Raw genomic sequence first — 21,870 nt, 5'->3', positions numbered from 1 at the left:
TTTGCATACTCAGAAGACAGTGAAGTCACTTCCACATGTATTATGGAAATGCCAACGGAAAGCCATCCCAAACTGACTGTTGTCACTCAGAAAATAGGCCCAGCCTCGCAACAAAGAACTACAAATGGCACATGCTTACTGGCAAAAAAGCAGTGCTAAGATGTTCAGAACCTATACCTTGGGTACAGATGAGGAAACCTAATGCAGGCCTACAAGTCAGAAGTGGCATGGGGAAAACTAGAGGATAACTGCTCATTCATTCTTCCAGCAGAAGAACTAGGAAACATTAAATCAAACAGGCAGATAGCCAAACCAAAACCCCTACTTTTACACGCATGGAGCTAAAGCTGGGGGATTGCATTGGCACATGATGCTGCAGGTATTTCCATAAACCTCCAAAATAACTAATTAATGCAAGAAACGCCCATCTAAAATTGCTAAATGCAGAGCTAGAGATATCACCCCAATTTAAATTTTGCAACAGAAATTAGTAGAGGAATTGCATAAACTGGGGGAGCGTACTAGAACGTACTATCGTATCTATGCTTGCCCTATCTTTGTATTTTTCTATTAGCCAATATCCACTACTGGAAACTGAATATTCTGCTCTTCAGTCTAACAATTGAAATACCTTGTCATTGCAGCAAGCAGAACACGCAATCACTAATCTGTTCCTTTCTTCCCAAATCCTTTCCACTTCCTGGAAAAGCATACATGCACATGTTCCTCCAGATTCCCTCTAATCACATACTCCGCTTTCCACTACAGACCTATAAATCACAAGCTTCCTATACAAATAACCCACAAGTTTATCAAGGGTGAGGAAACTATGGAAAAAGGCTTCCCAATCTGACCAAAAAATATTGCTTTACTATTGCTATGGGTACAAGGGCAAGAGTTAGGACACAACTGCTGCCTTTTCTATTCCTGTTATCCTAAGCATCTGATGCTTTAAAGCTCTTAGTGGAATGCTACCATTAGGTCAGTGCCTGGCAAAGCTCCATGGAAAGAGGAGACAAGATATTCAGCAAAGAAGTGACAGGATAATTGCCCCATATACTGCCCCATTTTCCTCAAATTAGCATGGAAAGGTTGGAGGAAGAAGTTTCCTCTGTGTCCTAGTGCATTCTGCCATATGAGAAGGACTCATGCAAGAGAACTGCAGAGAGCATTCCTCATCAGCATCCATCTCCAAAACATCTCCGAGTCATCTCAGGACAGCGGCGCTGTCCTGTCCACTTGCGCAGTGTGAGGTAGCCAAGTGCTGAAGCTGCAACTCACCGAACACAGCCACAAATGAAAGTGTCAATAGAGAACTTACTGCTGTATTTAGCCCTTCCTTCACCCCAGACACCATCCAGCCTGGCCCTAACATCCCTGCACTGCCTAGCAGCCGTAAGGATTCCAGTACTTGGCACCCTTGTAAAAGGCAGCTGAAGGGAAGAGACCTTTGGGATCCACTTAACCCCATGTAAGTTACTTACGGCACTAAGCCCATCTCCGAAGGCAGACAGCATGTCACTGGGTCACAGAATGTTCTTCTGCAGCTCTGGGCATCTTTCCCAGGAGAGAGGAGCACAGCACACCACAGACACAATGGCCACAGCCTACAGGAGATGGGACAGGTCATGGGCTGCTCTCCAGCTGTAAGGCAAATATGGAGAGCACAGCTTGCATTCCCACAGCTCTCACCCACCTTAACTTCTAATCCATGCCCAATATTAAACTGCTGCCCAGGCTTTAGCTGTCAGACTGCATTAACCCTTTATGGTACGGATGATCAATAGCCAGAAATTGGGCTTATGTCCCAGCCCTTTTTAGCTGGCTAGTAATTCCATGGCTGATTACTCAGGAAAGTGTCTGATGCAGCAGCTGCAATCCACAGCTTTCAGGTCAAGTGTTCCAGGCTACTTAGCATGTAACCAAAGAACCTAAAAATCCTTTCAAGGATGGGTGAGCCCAAATAACCTTGTGTCTTCAAGGTCCTTGTAAGAATAGAACAAGCTCACACACACACACACACATATTTATGACCCTTGCCAGGTGCAAGGCAGAAGTGACTACCAAAATGCAGCATTTCTGCAGATCCCAAGAGCAGACAATACAACCTTTTCTGTACAAATGAATTTTTATTTTATTTCTTAAAGATACGTGGAGAGTGGTGCCCTATGGGAGTTCTCATTTACAGCACAAATATCAGACCAGAGCACAGTGATGAAGAACTCTGACTATCAGTACCTCAGACTGTGCTTGCTGCTTTTCAATAATTTCTTCTTTTGGAAGATCTACTCTCTACTTCTACATGGGCCTTGAGTGATACTAGAATTAGATCTTAACCTAAAGTAGAGCTTCAGCACATGTGTATAACTTTTCCCTTTCCAGCTTGTGCAGCCTTAACCAGGAATCGCTTCATAGTTTTGCACAGGGCAGTGCAGGCAACAAAACCTGTGCTCAAACCTGGTACAACTAATGCAGCTGTATTGTGCTGCTAGAAGCACAGGTTTAGATCTTTACAGAAGCAAAGTTTTAATTTTTCACAGCAACTGGTAACTAGAAAAAATAAATTGCTATTCTGTGATCTGCAGGGGACAGATAAAGAATATTATGCTTTTAATCTGCTTTTTTTAAAAAATTGCAGTTAGTTTGGATCCTGTAAAAAAACATAAAAGGTTTTTTTTTCTTTTTTAAAGTTCAGATCTTAAAATAGCAGCAAGTAAGAACATTTACAGGGAAGTTTGATTTTGAAAATTTAAATGTATTAGGGTCAATTTAAAAAAAAAAAAAAAAAACAGTTTATGACTGGGTAAATACCTGGCTAATAAATCTGTGAACTTGTTTATTGATACCACATTTAAATTAACCAAAACACTTCTAATAGCTCTTGTGTTTTCCAACTGGAGTTATGTACCAATGGAGAGCAGTGTTTGGAGGCACATACTGAGCAGCAAGAGGAGACAATGCAACTGTGTGAGAATATGCATTTTTACTGCCAATACATCAATTCTTAGTTACAGCAGAATCAATAAAAATAGCTGAGTGAGCACGTCCATAAAAAAAGTTAAAATCACTGATGACAGTTAACTGCAGAAATTTCAAAATTCTTTCATACCCTTCCAGGTCAGGCATTAGTAGATTTTACCGCCACATACACATCTTATATGTCTCATAAGAAAAACTATAAAATATTTCTTACCCAAGAGATGATCTTGTGTACACTAAAAGGCAGAGGTTTGTCATTTAGTGCCAACTTTTATCCCTTTAAAAATCTATTAAAAGACCAGTCCTGGTTAGTAAACTTGATGAATGAAAACTGTTAACAAATTTCAGATCAACAGTATTGATACAGACCTGCTGCAGCCAAAAGAGGCTGTGAGAAAAGTGCAGAACAATTTTTTTTTTTAATCTGAAAATATTTCAAACTGCTCCAGTCTCAGTGCACAATGGAAAAAAATTAGAACCAGAATTAAGAAGGGAAGGCTATTAAAGTAGGAACTTATATAAGCTATGCACAAAATCCCCCACTCTACACCAAAACAAAAAACAACCCAACAAACCCCAAACGTGAGACATTCCCAGCTTAGAAGCTCACATGCTTTCTATAGCTCAGCCAAGGTGACACAAATGGTCTCTTCCACAATAAGGCTGATAGTAGTGCTGGTGGCACATCAGCTTTCCCTCTGAGCCTCTGACATCCCAACTGCTAATCAGATGTTTTAGCAAGCAGTGAGTCTGCACCCCAACAATGACCACATTCATGTTAAGATTAAATCCTAGCAAAAGGGAACACTATCTCAGTGAACTGTAGAAAATAAATACTTCATAACTTACCGTTGCTTGGCCCAAGACAGTATTTTCTATATTATTTATCTTAATCACCAAAGTTGAGCAGTAGGATTAGATTGTATATGAAATCAAGACAGCCCAAGAATTTTCTAAAACCTCATTATCATGCTTCTTTTGGAAGCTTGAGCAGAAGCTCAGAATGTTTTGCTTCCAGGGCCAGATGCCAATTCTGCTGATAGTTCTTTTTGCTGCTGCTATAGAAAAGGCTGTCATCTTCACAGACGTTAATTTCTGCCTTTTTAATGAATTCGAGGTGCCTGTTTCTCAGCCAAACTTCAAAACAGTCAAGGAGAGAAGAGTGAGTTCAACCAAGCCTATTTCTGCAGAATTGAGATATTTCTGAAAAATGGTTATGGCTTTTTGGAGAATATTATACAAAATACAGTTGAGTTTTAGCCCTATTACATTAATTGTGAGTAGGGAAAGGTTTTTATTTTATCACCTTCCACTCTTTTTTCCTAACACCTACTTTATAGCCTGAAGCTTTCCAGCAGAGAGCTCTGTATGAACACAGAAGTAGAGAAAGTATTTCCCTTCCATATCTGAAACAACCTGAAGCCCTGCTAGCTGTCCTTGCTGATAGATCTGCAATTTGCCTCATAAGTGACATATCTGCAGGCTCTGTCTCTGATTTCTGAAGAGCAAATCCCAGCTGTCAAATCACATCAACTACAGGAGCTGGTCTTGTTTTTGAAACTCATCACATATTTCAATTTCATTACTATATCCTCAAGTCCCAGAGATCTTTCTTTTTTTCCCTTCACAGAAGTTTCATATATTCTTACATCCCTTCTGGGATTAATACTGAACACTTATGTAGTAGTCTTACGGAATTTTGTGGTTTTTAATGTTTAATACATAACTGTTAAAAGGAAATCAATACAGGACTAGTGTAGAAAAGGAGGAATAGTATCTTTAAGAGACTGGGACAAAACTGAGTGCAATATAAAAGTTTTGGACACCAAGGTCCCAACTTTGGCCCAGAGTAAGAAATTTTATGGTGGGAGATAGAGCAGATTATCTCTAGAAGTTCAGGCTTTCTATAAAAGATGTAACTTTTGGAAAGACTTAATATGCATACTTCTTTTGTAATTTTAAACGTATTTTACTAGTTAATAGTCAACAATACTTCAGGATTCCCTAGTCTTGCCTCAGTGAAAAAAATCACAACTAGAGAACTCCAAGTAGCCCTTAGGAATAAACAGCAGATAAAACCAAGAGACAGCACCTCCAGGAGCACTACTGAGAATAACAGAATTCCTCTTCTTCTCTTACAGGTAGGTGAGAGAGTTTCAATATAGTGAACCATCCTGGTCACTGTCAAGTTTCTTCAACCAAAAACCAAAGCTGAGTGGCTATTTTTCCCTTAAAAGTTAGTGCTGTCAGGCAATAGCCATCAGTAAGTCAATGGTCCTTACATCATAGGTCTCTTCACATCTGCAGCTCCTAGCAAATCATATTTTTTCATATTTGTAAGGTAAAAGCTTTAGATTTTCCCATATCCACCATGGCTCATAAAGGGACTGCACTTTTATAGAAAATATACAAGCAGTTGCTACAGTTGTTCAGTGTTACTTTTTCAATTATAGAACTAGAAAGTACATTAATACTCTCAGGAGAAAGTACTCATAGAATTTCCAGATAACTTCTCATAGCATTTAAAACCATGGCAGAACATCTTGCAGCCAACCCCTGCCAGAGGATCACCATATTAAGATATTTTTACATGGAAAAAGGCTTCCAGCAGCCTTACATCCTGTATGTCAAATTAGCAGAAACTATACTGAACAACTTCTCACTAGCAACAGAAATTAAGTTGAAGTACATGTAAATGAAGAGAAGCCAGTTCAGACAAGTGTAAGAGTACTACTTCAGAAATATTTTCAAAAGCCTAGACATTATTCCCTGCCATGCAGGTTTTTGAGGAAGCACTCAGCACTGAAATAGTATCTATTATAAATTGCTATTTCAAGATGTTTTAGAGGTAACTCCTGTTCCTGCCGTTAAATTTTTTATATTGTGTGGTTTATAATCTGTGAAACAGGAAGAGGGAAAGGAGCACTAATTCCCACAAACCAAACTTCTCTTTCTATTTGCAGTAGCAAATAGGCAGTTTAATAAAATTATCAGGATCAGAAACTACATAGTCCAACTACTTTCAGAAAATGCTTATTCTAATATACTGTGGGGAATGAATAATCATACCCTGAACTGTTTTAGTTATGAAGCCAAAATGACATTAAGAATTGCCCCTCACCATGTTTCAATATTGTACTTTCCTGGTGGAGTGCATGAAACAAAAGACAGCAGTTTAACCTGTATTTTTTGCTGCAGAAAATGACCTAACTACTAGACAGAGCTAACACACGATCAAGGTTTCAGCTGGGTTAGTTAGCTTTCTTCTTTGTAGTTGGTTCTTCTTAGTGCCATGGTTTGGATTCAGTATGAGAACAGAGTTGATAACGGTCGGATGTTGGGGTAGCACTACTTAGCAACAACCAGAAGTCTCTGCAAGTCATTTGGGGCTCAAGAGGCCATGAGGGAGCAAGGCTAGGACAGCTGGCCTAAACTGGCCAAGAGGATATTTTATACTAGCATTTCATGCCCAGTACATAAACTGGGGGAAGCTGGCCAGGAGGCATGGATTCATCACCCAGGCTGGGTATGTTAGCAGGTGATCACAAATTGTATATCATCACTTGCTTATTTTGGGCTTTCCCTTTGTTGTCTTCCTTCATGGTACAATTATTACGTTTAATTTCAATTCTGTTTCCATTTCAACCTATTGCTTTTACCTTTCCTCCTATTCTCCTCTCCATCCTATGAGGGCAGGTAGGATGTGGTACTTAGTTACTGGCTGGGCTTAAACCTCAAGACACACAAGAGTTTAAGTCTCAAATGCTTTTCACAAGACCCTGGTATCTGCAATAGTCCTCCCTCTGAAAGAAACCAAGGTAAGCCTAGAGCAAATTATTTCCTATTTTGTCAAGGTGAGATGAAACCCAGATATAGCAATAGCTGTATATTCTTCTTCAGTGATCTTAAGACTATTTAAAAATACCTTTACTTTCCAATCAACTTACCAATTTCAAAGGGCCAAGCTTTTGTTTTATTACAGTCCATTCATCTCTTTCTTCCACAAAAAAAAGACTGAACTTCATTTTGGGACAGATATTAATCATTCTTCACCTGCCACAATAAAACTAGTACCATTGATGCTGGGAGAGTGCTCCTTCAGTTAGGGAGAATTCCAGTTTCAGGGCAAAAGATAGCGTTTATTGGGCTGGTGAGAAGCCTGAAGTATAGCTCAAGGGTAAGAGCACGCTAAGTGCTTCATGTTTTCCCACCCAACACAGCTCAATTAAACAGCAAGGCTGTCCTAGCACAGGGGCCCTCAATGAACTTCACTTACCACTGTTTTCAGTAACATAAGAATTGAAAGTGACATCAGTTTCAGAAAGGAGGGGAAAAAAAGCTTTTACTTCAGCCCCCTCCCAATCCTACCCTCCCTACACTTATTAACATACTCACTACTTCATCGATTTTAGAGCCCATGTATCTTTCATGTTTCAAATATTTTTAAATGGAGATAGGTCATAATTGCAAAGTAGTATTCAAACACAAATGAAAACCTCAGAAAATTCCCAAGAAAACTGCTGGAAAGGCTCTGTATACTTCTCCTGTTCCTTATACTGGTCATCCTCAGACAGAATACTGAACGAGGCAGACTTTGTCCCACTCAATACAGCCATTCTTCTGAGCATCAAACACCACTTTGTCCTCCGGAGCCTGCAGGAAGTTTGAAACAATGGCAGAGAAGTACTGTCTTCATAGCCCTGATAGCTCAACTGGACTATCAACTAAAAAGCCACATGATGTTTGAGAGGAAGTAGAATTCATCATTCTAATTGTACTTTTCCAGTTTATATCCTCTGAGGGAAATACAAGGGCAGACAAGTAAAAATACTTGTAAAACCAGTTGTAACACCAAAAATAAAGAATGCACATCATCAGACATGTATTTACATAGCATATAAAGCCTCCATGTGTACTCCACTCATCTGAAATTACTATTTTTCTGTTAAATTCATTCATACTCCAGATGATAGCTCAAAGATTGTCCTCTGGGACAAAGGGAGGGAGTGTGAAGAAGAGCTACCAAAGTTAGGACTGAACACTCTTCAGTATAAAGAATACCTTTCTCTTTGGGCAAAGTCAAACACTTGCTGATTCTGCTGTGTCCATGTTTGAATGTGCTATGGAATGCTTTTCTCCATCAACTCATTTCTGGTTTTTAATTTTTATGGCAGAACACATACCCCAAACTTCATATGGCAAATTTGTAGTTAAGAGCTTTCCTGCAGGAAAGATGGTGGGAACCCCAACACCAGCACATTGTACAGCTGCAACCACAGTCACACTCTTCTGCAGGATGGCAGCCAGACAGCACAGCTTATTCTGAAATTCCTGTTCACTGGGATCTGATACTTCAAGCAGGTATCACACCAGCAGTGGCAGTCACATAGCAGTGTGGGTGCTGTGGCAAGATAACCACTGCTAGCTTAGTTTCACTCACTTGCAACTCTTGATTATAGATCACAGCCTTCACCAGTAAGACAAGTTCTTCAGCAAGACAAAACCTCCCACCTTAATAAGGCCCTTGTTACTTCAAACATAGCAAAGCATTTATGCAGAGCTACTCTCGAAGTTGCCATGTGGTTGCAAGGTGCTTCTCTTGCTTGTAAGCTCAACATTCATTTAATTACTAAGTCTCTGCTGGTTTTGCCCAGTTACTAAGACTGATAAATGGCAACATTCCAGAACAGTTTGTTCAACCACCGATTACTTGGACCACAGCCCAACAGCCATGTGACACTTCTAGCTCTCCACTAATGATAGTGCAAGACTTCACTGGACTAATGCACAAAAGCAGCAAAATGCTTTCATGCTGTTTACTGCACAATCTTAAAAGCTTTGAATTTAACAATCTGTTCTGTAAACCTGAAGTTTCATTAAATGCTTTTGCAGAGAAATCCCATGCCACGTGTTCCAAACGTGTCACACAGCAACTCTCAAACACTACATCTCCTTATCTCACTTGTATTAAACATCACTCAAGAAAATGTACCAGAACAAAATCCCCAACTGGTTTGAAAACATATTAACCCCTCCCCACAAGGCAAAAAAGCCATCTTTTCCATCTTAAAATTGGTTATAAAAATGAACTTCCTACATAATTTTGACTGGTCTTACAAACCAAATCCTCTGGAACATGTCATATTTAAAACAGTAATTCACTTTCGTAAACACTTGACACCCTACTAATATATTTTTTAACTGGCTACCAATTTTCCATAGCTCAGAAGTACTGGATCGTTCCTTGAGAAAGTTCTACAGCTCAATATTCAATATACCTTACCATTGGCCACATCTACCTTCTTTTACATACTGCGAGCCCAATCTTTTTCATGATTTAACATTCTGAGACACACCTCCACCACACTGATATGCAATAACTATTTCCTGGCACTCTTTATTGCTGCCAATCCTACCTCCCAGACCATCCCCAACAAATGTATTAGAACATAGAGCAAGACTGTCATGAAATACTTTGGGTATCTGAAATGCCACCCACAACCCTGAACCTTTAGTCTTCTATTTCATCCCCAACATCACAAGATAAACTCACTTTCACCAAGTTTACTGCACATACATATAGCATTCTCTTTAAAGGTGAGCATTCTGTATTAACATCAGCTAAAGGATAGATACCTTTATTCTCAAAAACATGTGCTGGTCTCCTGATCCTGTACCAAAGTCATATATGCCTTTGAATACCTAACCAAGCACTTACCAAATATTGCTACTCCAGCAACGATCTCTCTGCTCTTTAACATCCAGAAGAGACATAGCTAGGACTCACAACTTCTAGGCTTACCTGTCAAGCAGCTCTACTAGATGCTGTTAACAGTACCCACCTTTTGACGATCTGCAGCGGGCAGAAGATGGAGACTAATCTTACCTTCTGACTTCTTGAGTATGCAGTCAGCAGTTTCTGTCCTGGAGTCACTCAAGCACAACACGAAGCTTTGTGTGCCCAGTACATGCTGCACCAGTCAGCACAAGGCCACACTGCCTCCATAGCTCTTGAGAAGTACAAGCAGTCAAGGAACACCGCGGCTTGATCCACAGCTGACATGCAACAGCCGTGACATCCTCATCTTTATTCAAAAAGCATGTACAAAGCATGGCACACAAAAAACCACACCATCCTCAGGAACATTTGTTAACAGAAACAAGTATTATTGAAAACAATGAAGAGAAAGCTGTTTTCCAGTTTATTTCTGCAGATCTTGATATTCAATAGTCTGATTTACCATTCCATGCTCGAAAGGAGCAGCCTTTAGCCAAAGTAGCTGGCAGTGCTTAATAAGCAAACCATTGGAGAAGCTCAGTGAGCCAATGCACTCCTGGAGTTCAGTCAGATCCTTAGCATCCACTTCAGTAGCATGATGGATACTTATTTTTAATTATGCTATTGTACTTTTTCTGCTGTTATAAAGAATTCCTGACAATAAGGCTTGAAAGTGATGCTTCAAGGCCAACTTTACCTAATGTACAACATTAGCTGTCTTCAAATTTACTTGTGATTCAAATTATGATCCTGGACAGCTTGCTGAATACAGCAAATCTGCTGCTACTGTCATTACAGCACCAGTTCTTTTTAAGTGACTGTTAAAAGGCATTCCTACCTGGATATAATCTGAGATTTAGAATATCACAGTTAGCCTTCTCCCACTGGATTCCCAGAGGAGCAGCTTTCTTCTCCACTGGATTCCCAGAGGAAGACCATGCCCGCCCATCTACACCACCAGTGAACCTTCAGAGGAAAACTACAGCCTTCTACAGGATCACTGCTCCAATAGAACCACACTTGTCACTCCAGGAGCACTGCAGTCACCATTTCATCAGACTGCTACCAACACCCTGACCAACAGGGTTGTCAGGCTGTATTCTGACTCTGTCAGTGTTGGTCTTACTGCATTTTCATTTTTACTTTTATTTTTCCTAGTAAAGGACTGTTATTCCTACTCCTATATCTTTGCCTGAATGCCCCTTAACTTTGATTTCAAGGGAGGCTCCTGCCTTCCTTAGAAGACACCTGTCTTTTCAAACCAAGACAAAAGCCCAAGCTCCAATGTAACTCTCTTTTCCCCAAAAAGCTAGCCGTACTGTTGCCAGTGTATTCCTCAAAAGGCAGTTCCACTGTTGTGATCCTAGTTTTCTCCTGCTGAAAGGGCAGTCCATAAAACCCCAACTCCTCACTCCCTCGCTAGATACAGTGATGCAGGTGTAGACACTGTCTTTTTCTTTTGTCTTTACAGGGCCTGCCTGTGAGCTCCACTCCTGAGTCATCACAGATCTCTAGTATCTGCAAGACTGTGTACCCATGGTATTTTAAAAGGGTAAAAAAAATCCAAGGGGTTTTCCATGTACTCCCATCCCTAATATTACTGCTACACTTCCTACAGAAGACAGCTCAGTATTTTGGAAAGATGGTGTTTTAAATATGCAGAGACAGTATATACTGAAAAAAGTGAAAGCTCTTTTAGCAGGCTTTTAAAAGCATGGCATCCCACTCCAAGTCACAGTATCTCTTCAGGTGTTACACTTCCTTCTGGTTACATCATCCGCATTTGTCAGGCAGTTCTGACAAAGTGCTCCGATTCATCACTGAAAAAGGAGAACAAGATCTAAGCAAAATGGTTCATCCAAGACAGAAATTCCAATTTGCAAGTAAGCACACAACAGTTTGTGTTAACATGTTGCTAATTCTGAAGAAACAAAAACAAACCAACAAAAAACCTAAACCCACAAACACTAATACTTCCCAGAAAGTTTAAATAAAGTATTTTGGTCTCATCTCAGAATCCGGATCCGTATATAAAGTTTTTCAACAGGAATTCAGGTTCGGGATAGGATCATCACAGATGAGACAAAATCAGTAAATGAACAAAAAATTTAATAGGAAATATTTCATAAGGTTTTTGATTGCTTGGCTTTTGTATTACAATCTCTAGCATTTTGTTGTATTTCGGTAATAATGTACATTTATTTAAAACTTTTCATGTAGGTTTGAAAGCTAACCAAGGTTGGGGACAGCTATCAGCTCACACTGTGCTTGGGGAACAAGTGTTTTGTAAATGCCAACTATGACTTACCATATCAAATGATCAATTATGTTTGTAACTATCACAATGCAAAAAGATCCAAACTGTAAACACAGTTACTTTAGACTTAGAACCAGAAAGATTCTTTTTAGAAGATTTTTAGTTACATACCTGAATAAGCCAAAAGCACTTGTTCCTACTTGTTTTCGATAGAACAGGGTTTTCCTGTAAAAAAGACATTTAATAGTTCAGAGAAGTTTTCTTTCATTGCTCAAAATACAACTTGCCATCTATTTAGCCTCAGACCAAACTACATTATTCAACATGTTCTGCATTAGTATCAGCACACAGCAGGTTCTGTGAACCTTCAATCAGACGTGTAGTCATGTCACAGTAAGATTTATTTTGCTTCTCTTGCCCAGCTATTGCTCAGCCTGGGTATGAACTATGATAGGAAGGGGGAATTACTGCTGCACAAGAAGTTTCACTCTTTGAAAACAACAGTGCAGTAAAGTGAATTTCACTGAAAAATGTTAAGTTCAGATACTCAGGAGGGAATGAAGTTCTTGGAGAAACCACTGCTATTATTCTTAAAGCACAGTAAGCACTTGTGAGCATTCTTTGCCTCCTTCAAGTACATTATACCAGCCCTAGAAGTAATTTATCTCTGGAGCTGAAACAGCTTAATTTAGAATTCACTACAATTTACCATCAAATTCCACCTTTGTCTTTAATATGACTTTTCCTAAATGCTCACATCTGAGCCCTAAATTAACAGTCCCAAGAGAACTGAAGTGCAAACATCACCACTAGCTTTCAACCACCAACACTTCCTGACCACACCTGACTAGTGCTTGTTATTTACCCACTGTAAGGCAGAATATTTGAAGTCTGACACTTCCTCTTCTCTGCTCTTTAAAGACACAAGCTTCTGCAACAGACTACTTTTTTGTGTTAACACAGACCTGAGATAGGTTTAAATATTGCACCCACATTTTTATTCACAGCCTGGTGCATGCTGGCACCTCACTTGTACACAGCAACAGCATTAAACCAACACCAACTTGGATGATTTATGATTGAATAATCATAAGTTTGGTTTGATCTCAGTAGCCAAACCCTTATGAAGTTGCTGATCAATGTACCAGGTTTGGCAGTTTCAGCATGATTCACCATTATCCACAAGTATCAGGGACAGGAACTGTAACATCACTCATACATTCCACAAGACAACCTTCACCTCTTTCACCAGCAATGTACTAAAAAGGGAATAAACTATCATAAACAAAAAAAGTCTGCTGTTTAATCAATAAGTATTACCTCTGTTTTATTTCCTGTTGCGAGGAAATCTTTCTTCAGGACATGTCACATTGTCGATACTAGAAACTATTCATGCCACTCTAGAAATTTGAGTAAAATCCCAAATTACAACAAGTTCATGTATAACATAAGCCAGAAAGAACAACCAATTTCTACTTCTGTAACAACTGATTAAAAGCATTTAAGTAAAATTTAAATGAATACAGGTCCTGGAGTTTTTTTTCTTTCTTTAAAAGTAGTGAGAATAACAACTATACATGTAAAAAGTGAATAGACATTTTATTAAAAAAGGGGAGCATTTGCTTATTTATACTAATAAGCATCCACAAGTCCTGTTTTCTTTGACTATACACTATTTTTATACTTATTTCCCAGTAAAGTTCAAATTCACAATTAAAATATACACAGAGGTAAACTTTAAATTTAGTATGAACGCATCAAGACAGGCATTTACCAGCTCCTCTAACATAAATATCTATTCCCAAACCCCCAGCCAACACAGTTCTAGACCATGTCAAAGATGCCCAAAATTACTGATACCTCAATTTTAAAGCTAATGACATACTAACTGAATCCCATGCATATTTTTCTAATCCATTTGTTGAGAATTTATCCCCAGTGATCATTCAGAACATACACAGCTTGCAGGAAAATCCACTTGTGTGTACCCAGTATTCTTCTACTTGGGATGGTCCTTCCACGGGGTGCTAAAATTAAAAATAAGCAACATTACATTTTAAAGTAGATAACATCTCTTGCTGTGGTCTAGTATCATCTCCCATGTTATTATGTCAGAAACATAATCACCAAGCACTAAAAATTGGCATTTTCATAGAATAATTTAATACTGTTTTGAAACAGGTAAAATACCTGTCAAGGTAAAAATCTGCAAGCAAAAGAAGTCCAACTAAGAACGGACCTACAGACTGACTTTAACTCAAAGAGCATCACATCCAAAAAATTATCAAATTACTTATTACTTTGATGGCAGTTATAAAAATGCAATGTAGTTTTTTCTTTCTGCCCTGCTCAGTAGCCATACAAAACTGTCAACTCTCTGGCACTTTCCATACTTTGATAGACATAAAATACAGAAACCAAGTTATGAAACACAAGTATTTATTGACTTGGTCTGAAACAAAAATGCATTTCTATAGCAACATTAAAAACTGCAGAGCTGTTACCTTAATGTACAATGTACTTGGCACCAATGAAAATCTCCTCTCCATCACACCTAAAAGCAAACATGGACAGCCTTACAACTTGAAATCAGCAGACTCATACTACCAGGCCAGTAAGTCACACACACTACGAGGCAATAATAATCAACACCATCTCTAGAAGCAGCATGATAAATACTAAATCACAATCTTGCAGGAGAAAAGCAGCAAGAAATGCAGTTTCAAACAACAAAGGAGTTTCAAGTTACACCCACGTGAAATCATATATGAAAAGCATTGCAGAGAAATAACTGCACATACCACTATTAAACCTCAGTCCAAAGACCTCTCAAGGAAAGGTTTGAATCACTTTGAAGAACTGATTTAAGTTGGTTTAGAGAATTGTTTTAACCATGTAGCAATTACCAAAATCCACCAACTCAGCAGTTTAAGTAATTCGTGACAATACACTATCACCTTATTAAAAATAACTCACTCTGTACTACACAGACTGAGTAAATGCATCGGGCCATGAAAGACAACCTATCACACATTTTGTTCCCTATCACAAAACAATTAAAGCTATAGAAAGCCTAAAGTTAAGCTTCCACTTCTGCATGCAATAAACTTAATGCTTACTGAGTGTAATAAACTCAATAATCAAGGGTTACTAATGGTTTAAGTTCCAAAAATGTACTGTTCAGTAATCTAAGGTGTGACTCAGACTGTCAGACAAGCTAATTAAACACACAATGAATGCACCTGACAACTTCCTATGTAAATCCACCCACATCCTAATCTCTGCTTGCAGGTAAGAGCCTGGAATTGTAGATATATTTAGAGGTATTTCCCGTTCTTTTTGAAGTACTATGGGTTCAATGACATCAGCATTTCAGAGGGGACAAAAAGGCATCTTAAGCACACAACAGGCTTCTGTCAGCACTTTGGGGTGGTAGCGGTTTACTTTTATAACAAATCTCTTTATTATGCAATGTCATTGTCTTAAAAATGTAAAGAAAATTTAATTAGTTAGAACACAATCTCATGGTTTACATCAGCTATTGCTTAAATGTTGTGGATCTTTGTCATGGACATATTTTCTAAAAAAACCTCTTTTAGGATTTTTCCCCTGAGAAGCCTCAGAAGAAAAAAAAACCCCAATAATTGTCTCCTGCTGTGGAATGCAACAGGTGTATTTCTGATTGGTTTTATGTAGTTTTTAATTAAAGGTCAATCACAGTCTAGTTGTCTTGGACTCTGGTTAGTCACGGGATTTTATTATCATTCTTTTCCTTTCTTTGTTAGTCTTCTGACGAAATCCTTTCTTCTACTCTTTCAGTACAGTTTTAGTATACAATTTTCTTTTAATATAATATATATGATAAAATAATAAATCAGCTTTCTGAAACATGGAGTCAAGATTCTCATTTCCTCCCTCGTCCTGTGACCCGTGCGAACATCACCGCAAGTCTTTTTTCCTTGGGACGCTGTGTGGATTTCACAGTACTTTTGTAAGGCTGCTGTGGAGCAATGCCATGATGCCAGCGGCTGAGCCCTCCAAAAAGATGTACGGATAACACAAGCATGTGCACGGACCCTCTGCCACACGAACAAGGTGGTTCTGCCTTATCCTGCATTTTACGCACGAACCCAGAGGTCTGAAGGCTGCAGCAGCCGCGGCTGCGGGCACGGCAGGGCGGCACCGCCGCACGGCCCCGGCCGCCATGGGTGGGGATCAAAATGGCGCGGGCCCGGCGGCGCCACGCGGGTCACCGCCGCCTACCGTTCCCAGCCTGCCCCGCGCCTCGGGACGCGGCTTCCGGCAGTGAGCCTCCCGCGGAGCATGCTGAGATATGTAGTCCTCTCTAAGTCCCCTCGCACCTCCGCGGCTCTCAGCAGGGCACCGTGCACGGGCGGCTGCGGCCCCATAGCTGGATTATGGTCGCCTTTCCCCTGGCTCTATTCGCGCCTCCAAGGGTGAGAGCTTCACCTGCCGGCTCCAGCCTCAAGCACTACGCGACCAGCACTGCGGGCGACCCTCCCAAACGTCCAAGCAAAAGAAAGAAATCATTACCCCCCCCCCGACCGGGGCAGCGGCAGACACCGCATCCCGCGCCGCCTTACCGCGTGCCGCCATAACAGCCGCTCCGCGGGGAAAGAGGGGGCGTTCCACCCGCTCGCCAGCTTTATATGTACGCTGCGGGGTGGGAACGAGGCTGGCCACGCCTCCTGCCGAGGGGCGGAGACGGCGCGCGGAGCTGGCGCGGGAGCGCGCGGAGGGGCGGGCGCTGACGTGGTATCCGCGCGGGCCGTACGCTGAGGGGCCGGCGCGCGCTCCCGCCTCGCTGGGGGTGGCGGGCTGCCATGGGAGGGGCCGAGCGGGCCCGGCCGCCGGGCGCGGTGCTGCTCGCTCGGTTTGCCTTACGGGTTTCATGCGTAAAACGCTGAGCGGCTTTATGCGAGTTTCTAAAGGGAGGGCAGGAACCGACCTGCTGCAGCTCCACCTTAAAGAACGTGTTTCCCGAGGAATCACAGCGTCATTAAGGACCTGAGCTCATAGAATCCAACTGTGTCCGAGCACCACCTCGTCAACCAGACCATGGCACTGAGTCTCCAGTCTCTCCTTAAACACCTCCAGGGATGGTTACTCCACCACCTGCCTGGGCAGCCCATTCCAATGTCTGATCACCCTTTCTGAGAAGAAATTCGTCCTAATGTCCAGCTTAAACCTCCCCTGGCACAGCTTATGACACACTGTGTCCCCTTACCCTGCTGCTGATACCCTGGGAGAAGAGGCCAGCCCCCACTTTGCTACACTCTTCTACTGGGGAGTTGTAGAGAGTGAGAAGGTCACTCACCTCCGAGTCTCCTTTTCTCCAGGCTAAACAGCCCCAGCTCTCTCAATCACTCCCCACAGGACTTGTGCTCCAGACCTTCACCAGCTTTGCCCTTCTCTGGATCTTGTCCTTCTCATAGTGAGGGGCCCAGCACTGGGCAAAGCACTCAAGGTGTGGCCTCACTGTTGCTGAGTACAAGGGGACAATCCCTGCCCTGGCCCTGCTGGCCACTCTATTGCTGATCCAGGCCAGGTGCCATTGGCTTTCCTGCCCACCTGGGCACAGCTGGCTCATGTTCAGCTACCAGCACCCCCAGGTCCTTTTCCACCAGGCGGCTTCCCAGCTGCCCCCAGAGTTAATACTTGGTTCTTATATCTACCTTCTTTTCCTGTTCCCTGGAGCACCCAACTGGTTAACCTTGTGAAGCTATGCCTTGATGCCTCAACTTTCCTTCGACCCTAATTAGATGTTTCTGAAACATTAAACACAGATGGACCCATTTCTACTTCTTGGAAGTAGCTTGTGATACTATATCCCTGTATAACATTACAAGTTGTAGGAGCTGAAAAATCTCCTCCTACCCACAGCTGGCAAAAAATTGAGCTTTCTGCATTTTTTCACTCTACACATATAGTCTAAAGATATTGTTCCACAGTGAACCTAATAGTGGACTTTAGGAAGAACTTCTGTGCTGTGAAGGTGATGGGACACTGAAAGAGCTTGCCCAAAGAAGCTGTGGATGCCCCATCTCTGGAAGTGTTCCAAGGCCAGGTTGGATGGGGCTGCAAGCAACCTGGTCTAGTGGAAGGCTTGGCAGGGGGGATTTCTTTATTATTTCTGGGTTATCTTTAGTGTTCCTTCCAGCCCAAACCATTTTATGATTCACTCTATTCCACTACAGTTTAGCCACTGGAAATTGTACAGCTGCACCTTGTAACGTGACTTAGTCTCCATCTGAATCTGCCTCCTGTACTGCTGTGGAAGAGTTAGTGAAAGAAAGTCTTAGTGAAAGTTGTCTGGGCTGCAGTGGGGATAATAGGAACACTACAGCCTAGGTGGTGTTTAAACTGATGGGAAACCACATCCTAAATTCTCATCTATGGAGGGTCTCACTAGCTGCTTATAAATAGGGTTTTTTTGTCTGCCTGTTTATTCGGACGTCTAGTATATCAATCAACTTAATTGAGGAAATAAGGGAAAAAAAGGGAAGAATGAAGAAAAGCTGAAAATAAGTATTAGGTATTTTGGCAAGCTATTAACAGTATGACAGAAACCAGTGTTCCACATATGGACTCTTTTTAGGAGGGTTTAACTCTTGGAAACAGATAAGGGAAATCTAGAATAGTGAGTTGTAAGGTGTGAAAATACTTGGCAGTTTTATTCCTAAAATTATTGAGACTTATACTACCAGGAAAACTAAATAGCTGATGAATTTTGAGCAAGTTTTGTTCTGCAGTGCATTGCAGCAGATGACACTCTTCTCTCTGCTTTTCTTTTTATACATCCGATTTTACCTGTCTGAAATCTTGAGTGTGAGCTGCAGTTGGCCCCTTTTCTGCTGTACAGGCATGGGGAGAGAGGTCTGCAATGCTGCCTCTTTCTCTGAATGCCTCCTACCACAGCTGCTGTTTCTGCAGGAGTGAGAGTGAGAAGCTGTAGGCAGCGGGGAAGAGCTGCTAGTGCTTCAGGGAGTGCTCAGCAGCCCAACCTGGGCACAGACAAGCACCAGTTTATGCTGCTGTTGTCCTTCCATCTGACATATTCAAAACTGGTATTTGCCACATGGCACAGAAAATGTTGAGCCACCCTTCCTTAGTGACATCAGGGTTAAAGACAAGCGAAGTAATCACAGCCATTAATCACTACTCAATTAGCCCTAAAGAAAGAAGGCAGCTCCTTACCATTCCTTTACAGAATGCTAAATAATTCCATATTTCTACCAGTGCCTGTCAAGGGCTTTTACTGCATATTACTGTCAAACACTAACAAAGACTGGAATTTCTTACTGGGGAAAAAACACAATTAAGCCCAGACTACATTACAATAAGTATAAATGAGTACAATTTTAGTCTGCAGTGATAAGAATAAGCTTATAAATACTGAAGTGACTGAGGGCTGTCCAGGGCTGCAGGGTGCTTTGTGGTGTGAGCTTTGCAGGTGTGAGAGTCTGTCCGAATTTTCCCTCATCTGCCTCACGATTGTCATTGGGAGACCACTGAAGAGAAGACCCCCCGTCTAGAATCTCTGGCTCTGAAGTTGAAAGTCACACGCCAAAGACCCTGAGACCTGAAAGCACAGTGTTAAATTATTGTCTTCACAGGAGTATGTGCTGTATGCTAAGAAGGGGGCACAGTGCCCTGTTTGTAGCAATAGCTTTGGAAGCTGTCCCATTCTCTCGGCCTGGTTGGACTTCTCCTGGGTTTCAGGTGGTCTCCCACAGAAGACCCTCCCCTGTTTTACAACCACTGTGGCAGACAGGCTGAGATGTAAGAAGCCTCTCCATCAAGGACTGAGACATGAAACTCCTATGTGAAAAGGCCCCTCTCCTCCTTCCAAGGACTGGGACTGAAACCCCCAGCCCGGGAGAGGTGTGTGGAGGAGGCAAGCTGACCAAGCCGAGATGTTTGCCTGCAGGTTGTGACCACTGGACCACGAAAACAATGGCTCTCATTTACTGCTGAGAACATAGGCTACCTGTTACATCTATTCCCCATTGTATCTGTTCCCCCCCCTCACAATTTTCAATAATAAAAACCTCTAAGTTAGCTGGAGATTTTGAGATCTCCCCAGCGTAACAGGCAGATCCTCGACTGGACTGGAGCAAAGGACTTTGTCTCTGCGTTGGTAGCTATATCCCCCTCTCTCTCTTCTCTCTCTTTCTCTATCTTTTTCTCTCCCTTAATCCCTCTATCACATTTTTGCTGTGGTGATTTCAATAAAACTGCATTTGTTTTGATTATCACTGCAAACCCCCTTGTACTGTGTCGGTTCTTTTGCACCCCGAGATCACCCCTACAAACCACCAGGAAACCCATTTGTAAGGACGGATCGTGACAGCAGGGGAGAATCATGGGTGAACACCCAGTGTGGGGAGCCTCGCACTGTGCAGTGCTACTGCACCCTGGCTTTGGAACTTGGCAGAGGAAACTCCTCATCTCTCTGTTAGATTGGAGGGTGCAGGTTTACTAGCAGAGCCTGAGTGTGCTGCTTTGTAAACCTTTTATCCCCAAAGAAGTGTGTCTCATATTTCTCAGCATCACCCAAGGCTGCTTTACTGTAGGTAGGTAACAATTACAAGTCTGAAAAAAGTTAACCAAACCAAAGTAAAAATGTACACCACAAACATAGATTATTTTTCAAAGTAGGGTTCCCTCTTTTGCATTTCTTCCCCCTCCTTCAGGCTTCCACATCTTTAACCTATATCCCAGCTGTCTGGATGGGGGTGCAAGCTGTAGAGCAAGAACTGATCCTCTATTGCCCTCTCTCTTCTCTCCAGGGAGATCCTAAGGCTTGTCTGAACCATAGGCCTGCTTGCCATAAAGTGTTAGTTTATAGATGAGTTGCTTCTGAATTTAGCTCACCACAAGGCTTCACATTCATGTACAGTGTCAGCACTGGCAGAAAGAAGTGCTGGTTACGAGATAATGGGAATGTACTGGATTGGCTCTTATGTTGGCCCCCACAAATGTATGTCAGCCTGGAAGTCTGGTGGTGTGACTACCTCCATTGCTTTTCAGGTCTAGGCAACTCTCTCAAAGTTATCTTTTCTTGTCTTAAATTCTTTCTTTCTTGTTCTTTCTCTTTATTTCTATCTCCCCCTCCATTTCCTTTCTGTTCCTCTTTTAGGTCTGGCTTCCTGGATTTTCTTCAATAACATTGTAGCTTTTATGACTCATGTCTCTTGGTTTAGTTTGGGGTTTATCCCAGTGCATCCTTTGGGATGCTGAGTTCCCTTCCCTCTCACCTTCCCCGCAGGAAGTCTATTGTATGTAGCTTTAATTTCTTCCTTTTCAGAACAGATAGTACTCACTGCAAACTCTTGAGCTGACTTTGCCGTATTTCACATTATGCATCATAAAATGCTTGAGTTGGGAGACAATTTAACTTATGAATGTGACTCTGTTTTTAGCATTTTGCAGATACCAGAATTTTTTATTTAAACTTTTCAAGTCACTCTCTGATTTTTTAGTCACTTCAGTGTCACAGAAAGACAAGCATTTTTTTTTCTTTTTAGTAATAAATGAGATCATAAAAATATTAGAACAGCTGTACAGGGTCAGATCAAAGGTCCACCAAACCCTCCCCCATCCACTAGTACCCTGCTGCCAAATGTAGCCCAAAGTAAATGCCTAGGAAGGGGAGTAGGGAGAGAACAAGCACATCCTTCCCCAAGTATTTGCCCAGCCTCTGGGAATATAAAGCTCAGAAACCTCCTAGAGGGTTATTATTTTTGTATGCATGAGAATATTACAATCCTCCTTTAATTTGCTACCCATGAATTTGTCCAGTCTTTCTCAGAGCCTTTATAAAATTTTAGCA

General features: G+C 41.5%; 1 long non-coding RNA gene and 1 other non-coding gene across 2 annotated transcripts; both read right to left on the bottom strand.

The window, feature by feature from the left end:
* Nucleotides 1-11,765: 11,765 nt before the first annotated feature.
* On the bottom strand, nucleotides 11,766-11,837 carry LOC128939582 (small nucleolar RNA SNORD50). Its single transcript, XR_008483231.1, has one exon. It is a non-coding gene; the product is annotated as a small nucleolar RNA SNORD50 (small nucleolar RNA).
* Nucleotides 11,838-13,336: 1,499 nt separating this feature from the next.
* LOC128939494 (uncharacterized) lies at nucleotides 13,337-16,682 on the bottom strand. The gene is made up of 4 exons (XR_008483222.1): nucleotides 16,619-16,682; nucleotides 14,519-14,568; nucleotides 13,972-14,041; nucleotides 13,337-13,414 (listed from the first exon to the last, which is right to left on the bottom strand). It is a non-coding gene; the product is annotated as an uncharacterized LOC128939494 (long non-coding RNA).
* Between the last annotated feature and the right edge of the window lie 5,188 nt (nucleotides 16,683-21,870).

Source organism: Melozone crissalis, unplaced genomic scaffold (genome assembly GCF_028551555.1).
Source record: "Melozone crissalis strain CALT ecotype California unplaced genomic scaffold, PUWL_Pcris_2 ptg000027l_1, whole genome shotgun sequence".
Classification (NCBI taxonomy): Eukaryota; Metazoa; Chordata; class Aves; order Passeriformes; family Passerellidae; genus Melozone; species Melozone crissalis.
The sequence above is the reverse complement of the archived record's forward strand: the minus strand, read 5'-3'. Positions and strand labels throughout refer to the sequence as shown.